Genomic DNA, 12,181 nt, shown 5'->3' with positions numbered 1-12,181 from the left:
GGTCTTTACTGTCATATATAGGGATTTTTGCTAAGTATCTGGAATGCTTTATCTCATTTAATCTTTTCAACAAATCTGGATATTATTACCCCTCCTTTTGCAGACAAGTAAATGGAGGTTTAGGGAGTTTAAATAACTTCTGCAAGATCATATAGCTGATGAAGCAGAGTCAGATGTACCCAAGTCTGTCTGACCCCAAAACTCATGCTTCTGACCATGATGCAATCATGTTTTTAACCAAATTTTTAGTCAATGCTGAAAAAATCTGTTTTCTCTTTCGTTCATGAAATAATGCAAAAGAATGTCCTCTGTCATCTTAAACTTTCTGACAATTTGAAACCACTAAGACTGTTCCAAAGCCAATGTATATTTAGCAAAGACATTTAAAATATTTTCACTTTAAAATTTCTCCATAATAAACATGCTTTGCTCTTATACAAACAACTCTAGTCAGATTTATCATCGTCAAGTATGAATTCTTATCTAATGGAACTTGTTACCTCAATCCAGTCAATTCATACGAGAATATTACTCTTATGTACTTTCCTCCCCGAAAATGTATAGCAACCTCATTCCAAATTTAAGGAATATCTAATGCACCTTTTGGTAACCTATTCCATTTTTTACTACCATCTAGTCTGTTATTTTCAGGGTTTATATTTGTTGAAAGTGCGCTTACCATCGTTCCTGTTTACACTTTCCTGGCATCTAACTTTCCTTAAATTTAGCTATTTGATTTGGAACTTATTCTTAAGCACAGGTTAAGTCATGATTCGTTTATATTTCTTTCAAAATCTAGAAAATCTGGCAATCTTCAACCAGTTAAGGATGAAAGATTGCATGGAGTCCTATTTTAACCCTATTATTTGATTTTTCTTTCAATGCCATTTCTTTTTATTTTCTTGTATAAATTACTCTTGGCATCTTTTATTAGTCTAAGGAGGACAGGTACAAGATCACTCTTGTAACTTGGGATACAAAAGTAATTCAATATGAGATGTTTATGTGGAAGAGTAGTTGGTTTTCTCATCTTTAATAAATGATATAGAATTATCAGAGAACAAGAAATGTTGCAAAGGGTTGCTATGCATGGAAAATACCGAATTGGGGACCTAGTTGGTAAAACCTTAAAATTGTTATATGATGGGGGGGGGTGGAGCAAGATGGCCGAATAGGAACAGCTCCAGTCTCCAACTCCCAGCGCGAGCGACACAGAAGACCGGTGATTTCTGCATTTTCAACTGAGGTACTGGGTTCATCTCACTAGGGAGTGCCGGACAATCGGTGCTGGTCAGCTGCTGCAGCCCGACCAGCGAGAGCTGAAGCAGGGCGAGGCATCGCCTCACCTGGGAAGCGCAAGGGGGAAGGGAAACCCTTTTCCTAGCCAGGGGAACTGAGACACACAACACCTGGAAAATCGGGTAACTCCCACCCCAATACTGCGCTTTAAGGAAATGGGCACACCAGGAGATTATATCCCACACCTGGCCGGGAGGGTCCCACACCCACGGAGCCTCCCTCATTGCTAGCACAGCAGTCTGTGATCTACGGGCAAGGCAGCAGCGAGGCTGGGGGAGGGGCGCCCACCATTGCTGAGGCTTAAGTAGGTAAACAAAGCCACTGGGAAGCTCGAACTGGGTGGAGCTCACAGCAGTTCAAGGAAACCTGCCTGTCTCTGTAGACTCCACCTCTGGGGACAGGGCACAGTAAACAATAGCAAACGCAGCAGAAACCTCTGCAGACGCAAACGACTCTGTCTGACAGCTTTGAAGAGAGCAGTGGATCTCCCAACACGGAGGTTGAGATCTGAGAAGGGACAGACTGCCTGCTCAAGTGGGTCCCTGACCCCTGAGTAGCCTAACTGGGAGACATCTCCCACTAGGGGCAGTCTGACACCCCACACCTCACGGGGTGGAGTACCCCTCTGAGAGGAAGCTTCCAAAGCAAGAATCAGACAGGTATACTCGCTGTTCAGCAATATTCTATCTTCCGCAGCCTCTGCTGCTGGCACCCAGGCAAACAGGGTCTGGAGTGGACCTCAAGCAATCTCCAACAGACCTACAGCTGAGGGTCCTGACTGTTAGAAGGAAAACTATCAAACAGGAAGGATTCCCACACCAAAACCCCATCAGTAGGTCACCATCATCAAAGACCAGAGGCAGATAAAACCACAAAGATGGGGAAAAAGCAGGGCAGAAAAGCTGGAAATTCAAAAAATAAGAGTGCATCTCCCCCTGCAAAGGAACACAGCTCATCACCAGCAACGGATCAAAGCTGGACAGAGAATGACTTTGACAAGATGAGAGAAGAAGGCTTCAGTCCATCAAATTTCTCAGAGCTAAAGGAGGAATTACGTACCCAGCGCAAAGAAACTAAAAATCTTGAAAAAAAAGTGGGAGAATTGATGGCTAGAGTAATTAATGCAGAGAAGGTCATAAACGAAATGAAAGAGATGAAAACCATGACACGAGAAATACGTGACAAATGCGCAAGCTTCAGTAACCAGCTCGATCAACTGGAAGAAAGAGTATCAGCGATTGAGGATCAAATGAATGAAATGAAGCAAGAAGAGAAACCAAAAGAACAAAGAAGTAAAAGAAATGAACAAAGCCTGCAAGAAGTATGGGATTATGTAAAAAGACCAAATCTACGTCTGATTGGGGTGCCTGAAAGTGAGGGGGAAAATGGAACCAAGTTGGAAAACACTTTTCAGGATATCATCCAGGAGAACTTCCCCAATCTAGTAGGGCAGGCCAACATTCAAATCCAGGAAATACAGAGAACGCCACAAAGATACTCCTCGAGAAGAGCAACTCCAAGACACATAATTGCCAGATTCACCAAAGTTGAAATGAAGGAAAAAATCTTAAGGGCAGCCAGAGAGAAAGGTCGGGTTACCCACAAAGGGAAGCCCATCAGACTAACAGCAGATCTCTCGGCAGAAACTCTCCAAGCCAGAAGAGAGTGGGGGCCAATATTCAACATTCTTAAAGAAAAGAATTTTAAACCCAGAATTTCATATCCAGCCAAACTAAGTTTCATAAGTGCAGGAGAAATAAAATCCTTTACAGATAAGCAAATGCTTAGAGATTTTGTCACCACTAGGCCTGCCTTACAAGAGACCCTGAAGGAAGCACTAAACATGGAAAGGAACAACCGGTACCAGCCATTGCAAAAACATGCCAAAATGTAAAGACCATCAAGTCTAGGAAGAAACTGCATCAACTAATGAGCAAAATAACCAGTTAATATCATAATGGCAGGATCAAGTTCACACATAACAATATTAACCTTAAATGTAAATGGACTAAATGCTCCAATTAAAAGACACAGACTGGCAAACTGGATAAAGAGTCAAGACCCATCAGTCTGCTGTATTCAGGAGACCCATCTCACATGCAGAGACATACATAGGCTCAAAATAAAGGGATGGAGGAAGATTTACCAAGCAAATGGAGAACAAAGAAAGGCAGGGGTTGCAATACTAGTCTCTGATAAAACAGACTTTAAACCATCAAAGATCAAAAGAGACAAAGAAGGCCATTACATAATGGTAAAGAAATCAATTCAACAGGAAGAGCTAACTATCCTAAATGTATATGCACCCAATACAGGAGCACCCAGATTCATAGAGCATGTCCTTAGAGACTTACAAAGAGACTTAGACTCCCATACAATAATAATGGGAGACTTCAACACTCCACTGTCAACATTAGAAAGATCAACGAGACAGAAAGTTAACAAGGATATCCAGGAATTGAACTCATCTCTGCAGCAAGCAGACCTAATAGACATCTATAGAACTCTCCACCCCAAATCAACAGAATATACATTCTTCTCAGCACCACATCGCACTTACTCCAAAATTGACCACATAATTGGAAGTAAAGCACTCCTCAGCAAATGTACAAGAACAGAAATTATAACAAACTGTCTCTCAGACCACAGTGCAATCAAACTAGAACTCAGGACTAAGAAACTCAATCAAAACCGCTCAACTACATGGAAACTGAACAACCTGCTCCTGAATGACTACTGGGTACATAACGAAATGAAGGCAGAAATAAAGATGTTCTTTGAAACCAAGGAGAACAAAGATACAACATACCAGAATCTCTGGGACACATTTAAAGCAGTGTGTAGAGGGAAATTTATAGCACTAAATGCCCACAAGAGAAAGCAGGAAAGATCTAAAATTGACACTCTAACATCGCAATTAAAAGAACTAGAGAAGCAAGAGCAAACACATTCGAAAGCTAGCAGAAGGCAAGAAATAACTAAGATCAGAGCAGAACTGAAGGAGATAGAGACACAAAAAACCCTCCAAGAAATCAATGAATCCAGGAGTTGGTTTTTTGAAAAGATCAACAAAATTGACAGACCACTAGCAAGACTAATAAAGAAGAAAAGAGAGAAGAATCAAATTGATGCAATAAAAAATGATAAAGGGGATATCACCACTGACCCCACAGAAATACGAACTACCATCAGAGAATACTATAAACACCTCTATGAAAATAAACTGGAAAATCTAGAAGAAATGGATAATTTCCTGGATACTTACACTCTTCCAAGACTAAACCAGGAAGAAGTTGAATCCCTGAATAGACCAATAGCAGGCTCTGAAATTGAGGCAATAATTAATAGCCTACCAACCAAAAAAAGTCCAGGACCAGATGGATTCACAGCTGAATTCTACCAGAGGTACAAGGAGGAGCTGGTACCATTCCTTCTGAAACTATTCCAAGCAATAGAAAAAGAGGGAATCCTCCCTAACTCATTTTATGAGGCCAACATCATCCTGATACCAAAGCCTGGCAGAGACACAACAAAAAAAGAGAATTTTAGACCAATATCCCTGATGAACATCGAATGCAAAAATCCTTAATAAAATACTGGCAAACCGGATTCAGCAACACATCAAAAAGCTTATCCACCATGATCAAGTGGGCTTCATCCCTGGGATGCAAGGCTGGTTCAACATTCGCAAATCAATAAACATAATCCAGCATATAAACAGAACCAAAGACAAGAACCACATGATTATCTCAATAGATGCAGAAAAGGCTTTTGACAAAATTCAACAGCCCTTCATGCTAAAAATGCTCAATAAATTCGGTATTGACGGAACGTACCTCAAAATAGTAAGAGCTATTTATGACAAACCCACAGCCAATATCATGCTGAATGGGCAAAAACTGGAAAAATTCCCTTTGAAAACTGGCACAAGACAGGGACGCCCTCTCCCACCACTCCTATTCAACATAGTATTGGAAGTTCTGGCTAGGGCAATCAGGCAAGAGAAATAAATCAAGGGTATTCAGTTAGGAAAAGAAGAAGTCAAACTGTCCCTGTTTGCAGATGACATGATTGTATATTTAGAAAATCCCATTGTCTCAGCCCAAAATCTCTTTAAGCTGATAAGCAACTTCAGCAAAGTCTCAGGATACAAAATTAATGTGCAAAAATCACTAGCATTCTTATACACCAGTAACAGACAAACAGAGAGCCAAATCAGGAATGAACTTCCATTCACAATTGCTTCAAAGAGAATCAAATACCTAGGAATCCAACTTACAAGGGATGTAAAGGACCTCTTCAAGGAGAACTACAAACCACTGCTCAGTGAAATAAAAGAGGACACAAACAAATGGAAGAACATACCATGCTCATGGATGGGAAGAATCAATATCATGAAAATGGCCATACTACCCAAGGTAATTTATAGATTCAATGCCATCCCCATTAAGCTACCAATGAGTTTCTTCACAGAATTGGAAAAAACTGCTTTAAAGTTCATATGGAACCAAAAAAGACCCCGCATCTCCAAGACAATCCTAAGTCAAAAGAACAAAGCTGGAGGCATCACGCTACCTGAATTCAAACTATACTACAAGGCTACAGTAACCAAAACAGCATGGTACTGGTACCAAAACAGAGATATAGACCAATGGAACAGAACAGAGTCCTCAGAAATAATACCACACATCTACAGCCATCTGATCTTTGACAAACCTGAGAGAAACAAGAAATGGGGAAAGGATTCCCTATTTAATAAATGGTGCTGGGAAAATTGGCTAGCCATAAGTAGAAAGCTGAAACTGGATCCTTTCCTTACTCCTTATACGAAAATTAATTCAAGATGGATTAGAGACTTATATATTAGACCTAATACCATAAAAATCCTAGAGGAAAACTTAGGTAGTACCATTCAGGACATAGGCATGGGCAAAGACTTCATGTCTAAAACACCAAAAGCAACGGCAGCAAAAGCCAAAATTGACAAATGGGATCTCATTAAACTAAAGAGCTTCTGCACAGCAAAAGAAACTACCATCAGAGTGAACAGGCAACCTACAGAATGGGAGAAAATTTTTGTAATCTGCTCATCTGACAAAGGGCTAATATCCAGAACCTACAAAGAACTCAAACAAATTTACAAGAAAAAAACAAACAACCCCATCAAAAAGTGGGCAAGGATATGAACAGACATTTCTCAAAAGAAGACATTTATGCAGCCAACAGACACATGAAAAAGTGCTCATCATCACTGGCCATCAGAGAAATGCAAATCAAAACCACAATGTGATACCATCTCACACCAGTTAGAATGGCAATCATTAAAAAGTCAGGAAACAACAGGTGCTGGAGAGGATGTGGAGAAATAGGAACACTTTTACACTGTTGGTGGGATTGTAAACTAGTTCAACCATTATGGAAAACAGTATGGCGATTCCTCAAGGATCTAGAACTAGATGTACCATATGACCCAGCCATCCCATTACTGGGTATATACCCGAAGGATTATAAATCATGCCGCTAATAAAGACACATGCACACGTATGTTTATTGCGGCACTATTCAGAATAGCAAAGACTTGGAATCAACCCAAATGTCCATCAGTGACAGACTGGACTAAGAAAATGTGGCACATATACACCATGGAATACTATGCAGCCATATAAAAGGATGAGTTTGTGTCCTTTGTAGGGACATGGATGCAGCTGGAAACCATCATTCTCAGCAAACTATCACAAGAACAGAAAACCAAACACCGCATGTTCTCACTCATAGGTGGGAACTGAACAATGAGATCACTTGGACTCGGGAAGGGGAACATCACACACTGGGGCCTATCATGGGGAGGGGGGATGGGGGAGGGATTGCATTGGGAGTTATACCTGATGTAAATGACGAGTTGATGGGTGCTGACGAGTTGATGGGTGCAGCACAGCAACATGGCACAAGTATACATATGTAACAAACCTGCACGTTATGCACATGTACCCTAGAACTCAAAGTATAATAATAAAAAAAACAATTGTTATATGATATGTACACTTCAGAATAAAAAGTCTCCCTTTTGTTCTTCCTTATTCTACTAATGCACAAAAGACTCGATATTTAATTTTTTTCTTTAAAGATAGGGAGGACTCTGTGGTTGTTTTTTGGAGGAAAATAAACAGATATAAACACTCTAAAATGGCTGAAAGCAAAATTTGACTAATATTTTGTAGACAAAAAGCAAAAAGATTTAAACCAGATAATCTGTGCTTACATAATACCTATCTCCTCTTTACTATTCTCCTCTTCTATGGTATTTTGTAAGGTTGACATGTGCAATGAGCAGAGAATGTAGTATCAGAAGATCTAAATGTGGGTCCTGACTCTGTCAATTATTTGTTTGATGACTCTGGGCAAACCGTTTGTAAATCTTGACTTGCTTTTGTCTCTGCAAATTATGGTAAGTTGCATAAGTGAAAGCACTTAATAAATATTTAGTGTTATATTAATGAGAACATGTTGACATTAGAATCAAACTTTTTTGATTGAATCTAGTGTCTTAACTATTCAGTTTCTCCTATTCTCTGCACAATGTCTGTCTATTCTGAGCTCTCCATCATGCCTGGACCATTCTAACTTGTAAGGTGTCTTTTATTTTGCTCGATTAAGATTCATGATTTTTTTTTTTCTTTCATGCATTCCTGAATCAATAGCAACTATCATCTTTCCCTCCTTCTCCACTATCCTTACTTCTCCTGGTCCCATTTGTCCCACTGTTTTCTTCTTCTAGGTAAATGAATTTTTATTATTTCCAAGGACTTGATGTACTTCCCAACTCTTTGAATCAAATGGTGCTCTCCTTGTAAGAATGAAGGAAGTTATTTGAAATCCCATAATTTTGAACTTAGTGGAGGTACCACTTCTTGCAGCAGGTCCTTCCTGACTCTACCCTCTTCTATATTGAAACGTTGCCACAGGCTTATAGATCCATGTTACATGATTGCATGGCCCTCCATAAATTTGTTTCTGGAGTAAGTATAGTTTAAATTACAAAGTACTTAGCAATATGTTTTAAAACACAGGTTATTTCTAAATTGAGAATGGCTTTGTATTCATGCATCCATTTATTCATCCTTTTGAAAAATATTTATTGAGCCTCTGCTACATGCCACATGTAGTTCCAGATACATGGGGTGCAGAAATGAGTAAGATGTAATCATTCAAGGAGTCTGTAGCTTAAGGGAGTAGGAGACACCTACAGATTATTAGAATTGCAAGACAAGGGGAAATCAAAGTATGTAGAAAGTGTCATAGAAGTACCAAATATGAGATGACAACTTTTGCTTTCTTTTCTTTTTTTTTTTTTTGAAACGGAGTCTCGCTCTCTCCCCCAGGCTGGAGTGCAGTGGCGCGAACTCGTCTCACTGCAAGCTCCGCCTCCCGGGTTCACATCATTTTCCTCCCTCAGCCTCGCGAGTAGCTGGGACTGCAGGTGCCCATCACCATGCCCGGCTAATTTTTTGTGTTTTTAGTAGAGACAGGTTTCACCGTGTCAACCAGGATGGTCTCGATCTCTTGACCTGGTGGTCCACCCGCCTCGGCCTCCCAAAGTGCTGGGATTACAGGCGTGAGCCACCAGGCTCGACCGACAATCTTTGCTTTCTAACCAGAGATGACTGTAGGAAGAAAGGATACATCAGGGGAATCTTGGAAAGTCAAGAGTTAGCCATGTGTGGGTGAAGTCATTAAAAACAGACAGCACAGTAAGGGCAAGGCCTATTTCCTCATATATCATTAGTCACCCTGGGCCCAAATTCATCTGTAACATGAGAGAGTTGAATTAGATGAGTTCATGTCTCTCTCTAAGTTCCGTTTTCCTAGGATTTGTACAGTTCTGAATACCCGTTACAGGTACAACATGTACTGACTTCAGTGGTGAAAATGTTAGTGCTGCCCTTGAGTAACTTATCCTCCAGTAAGACATGGTAAAAGAGGGTCCATTTCTTCAGCTGGTTAACTCATAGCAGTACTTGAAATGCTGCCTTGAGAAGGATGATAAGATCTTATCTAGGTTTATCCTAACAAAAGCCATTATCAATGACTGATGTTTGTTCTGATGGGGAGAAAGAAGTGGAGGTATGTGCATCACCTGTTTACCACCTCTGTTCTAGTTTTAGAGGTTAAATTTAGTTAAGTTACTCAAAATCATATTAAAGTAGAAATTTGAAGAAATGAATTAAAAAATAAAACCCTTACCCCCAAAACCAGAGTATTATTTTATGGGTATTCATATCTGTAAACACAAAATCCTCGACTCAATGGCTTGTTCTTTTAGCAACTAGCCCAATATCCCGAACCAATAAAGTTGATTATGTATTTTAGGGATGCAAAGAGTAAAGGCAGTTTAAACTGCCTTGGACAAATTAGATTTCATATTCTCTCCAAAGAGCCTATATTCCATTACAACAGCCCTTAGATGTGTCTCCTTCACTAAGGTATGTACTACTGGAGGGCAGGAACCACCAGATCAGTATATTGACTCCTGTATCCCTGGCAGCTAGCAAAGCACCACTTCCTGGGAGGTATTCAGTACGTACTTGCTTCCTGAATGTCAGGCAAAAAAATGAAAGTTCTCTGAGATAGTTTGTGTAACTTTTTGGCTCATCAAGGTCCTGCAGAAAGTTCACATCTGTAGATCATAAACAAGATGTGAGGGAATGTCAGATATTCAACTGAAGTCAACAATGCATAAGGAAGGAGAGTTTAGAAGTGATGTTATTTCAGAAATAAAACTTTATGAATCTTGCATTTAACCAAATAACAAGCTGGCTTTTCATTTACACAATGAAAATGAATGTTAAAGTATTCATAAAGACTAGTGGAGAAATAAAAAGTTATTCTGGTGGAGTGAAGTTTTAAATGCAAAGAATGAATATATTTTATAGATTTATCTCAGCATGTAACAAATGTTGATGCATACAATGCAGACCATGGGTATAAAATTAATTTATGCAGATTCTGATGGAATAGCCCATTAGAATTCTAGAAATACCTTTAGTCCATGTCTAATAAAAACTCCAAAACATTTATAATTTTCTTTTGCGCCTCCATCTTTCCATTTTTCCCTTAACTTAGTTATACAGGCTACTCTTATTGTTGGATGTAACTTTCAGAGACATTTCGTTATTCATTAAATAGTTTAGAGAACTGTTTCAATTCTAGGAAGTGCTTTCCTTCCAGTTAAACTTCATAATCTTGGAAAGTTAGAAAACCATTTCTTCCCTCACCAAGGCAGCAAAACTCCTATGTAGGCTAACATTATAAATTAAAATATTGATTAGAAAAATTTCTATGAATTGGAAAGCTTCAATTTAAATGCTTATTAATTATTAAGTCAGCCTTTTCATCTTCAAACATTAGCAAATTATTTTGAATTTTATTGCAATGGCTTTTCAGTAAGTTTTTCCTTATTCTACTTTTCTCCAAATTTAGTATTTCAGAGACACAATTTGCGACTTTGTAAGAAAGCTATCCTTGAACCTTTTACCATAGGATAGAGTTATAACAAGGGCCCTTTATTACTTCAGGCATAAACACCTTTGAGTGGGCTGATGATGGACCAGCTTTATTCTGAGCTCCAATAGAGAAATGTCTTGTTATTTGAGTATATCTCAGATATCCAAACCTATCTATTAGGAACAATTTATAAGTAACCTAATTAAAAACAATGATGCCTTCTAGAGTACGTTCTCACTGCAGTGTTTTTTTTTTTTTGTATTCTTTCTTAATCTGGGTTAGGCCTTTGGGAGTTTATAAGCAGAATCAGTTAATGTGCAAAAAGGATAATGTGAAAGATTGCTAGAGAGAAATAATTAACTTGAAAAGATGTGAATAAAGCATTTTCTAACATCCGCTTGCACAATTTAAATTCAGAACATTATGGACAGAGATAAGGAGGTTCCTGAACTTGGCTCTATTTGAGGGGATTAATTGACATTGGATTGACTATATTTCTTTAAGATGAAAACTTCAAGCATTTTTTTTAAATATAAAAATAGTCTAGAATCTACTTGCCCGTGAAATTCACATAATTAAATATAAGGAGGATTTTTCCTCCACAGAGTAAATAACCTCCTTCCCATGTGTATATTGATATAAACTCTCAGTGCATTTGTTTTATGATTTAGCACAGATGGTTTCTCCCTTGTTTGAGGCTGAAAAATGGATTTTCTTTTTGCTCCCCTGGAGTTCGTTTTCTTTGATGGTTAGAGAATAGGTATTAGTGTTTCTTGAAAATCATACTTAACAGGAAACTATTTGTATGCCTTTAAAATGTGTTTTATTTCTGTATATTTCAAAAAGAATTGTATTATCTTAGTATCTGTTGTTAGCACACATTAGAATTTATGTTCTCATGATAAGAACAATTCCCAAAGCCTCAGAAGAATGCCATACAGTTTTAAGAAAAATCACATGAAAATTTATTATATTTAAATAGACATTTGACATTTATTATACTGTTTATTTCACATATTTTGTTAGTGTCAGCATAAGATTCAAAGGCACGCTATTTTATCTGTTTATCACGTTTAGATAGAGATAAAATTAATCAAAATAAGTAGGCTATAATCTGAAAATCTTTAGCAGTATGGTGAAGAAGATTTAAATAATTTCTCTATCTTATCTAAGCTATGCATAATTGCTAAATATGTTTCTAGGTCAATATCATTTAGTCTGGCATAAGTACTTGATATTTTCTAAACCATTTAAAGTCATTATTTCATATTTATCAAAGGAATTCTTTGAAGCACACAGTGTTATGTTTTCTAATGTGATAGATGTAAAGAAACAGGGGCTTCAGTGGCTTACCTTAGATAACCCAGGACTTGGGGGAAGG

The 12,181-nt window shown here is 38.4% G+C and overlaps 1 protein-coding gene across 7 annotated transcripts in view; it reads left to right on the top strand.

Annotated features, from left to right (window-relative positions):
* The window catches only part of RBMS3 (RNA binding motif single stranded interacting protein 3), a 1,486,333-nt gene that overhangs the window by 646,931 nt on the left and 827,221 nt on the right, over positions 1 to 12,181 (top strand). The gene's annotated exons all lie outside the window — the stretch shown is intronic.

Source organism: Macaca fascicularis, chromosome 2, assembly GCF_037993035.2.
Source record: "Macaca fascicularis isolate 582-1 chromosome 2, T2T-MFA8v1.1".
In the NCBI taxonomy this organism is placed as follows: domain Eukaryota; kingdom Metazoa; phylum Chordata; class Mammalia; order Primates; family Cercopithecidae; genus Macaca; species Macaca fascicularis.
Note: the sequence above shows the minus strand (reverse complement) of the source record. Positions and strands in the feature narration are given on the sequence as shown.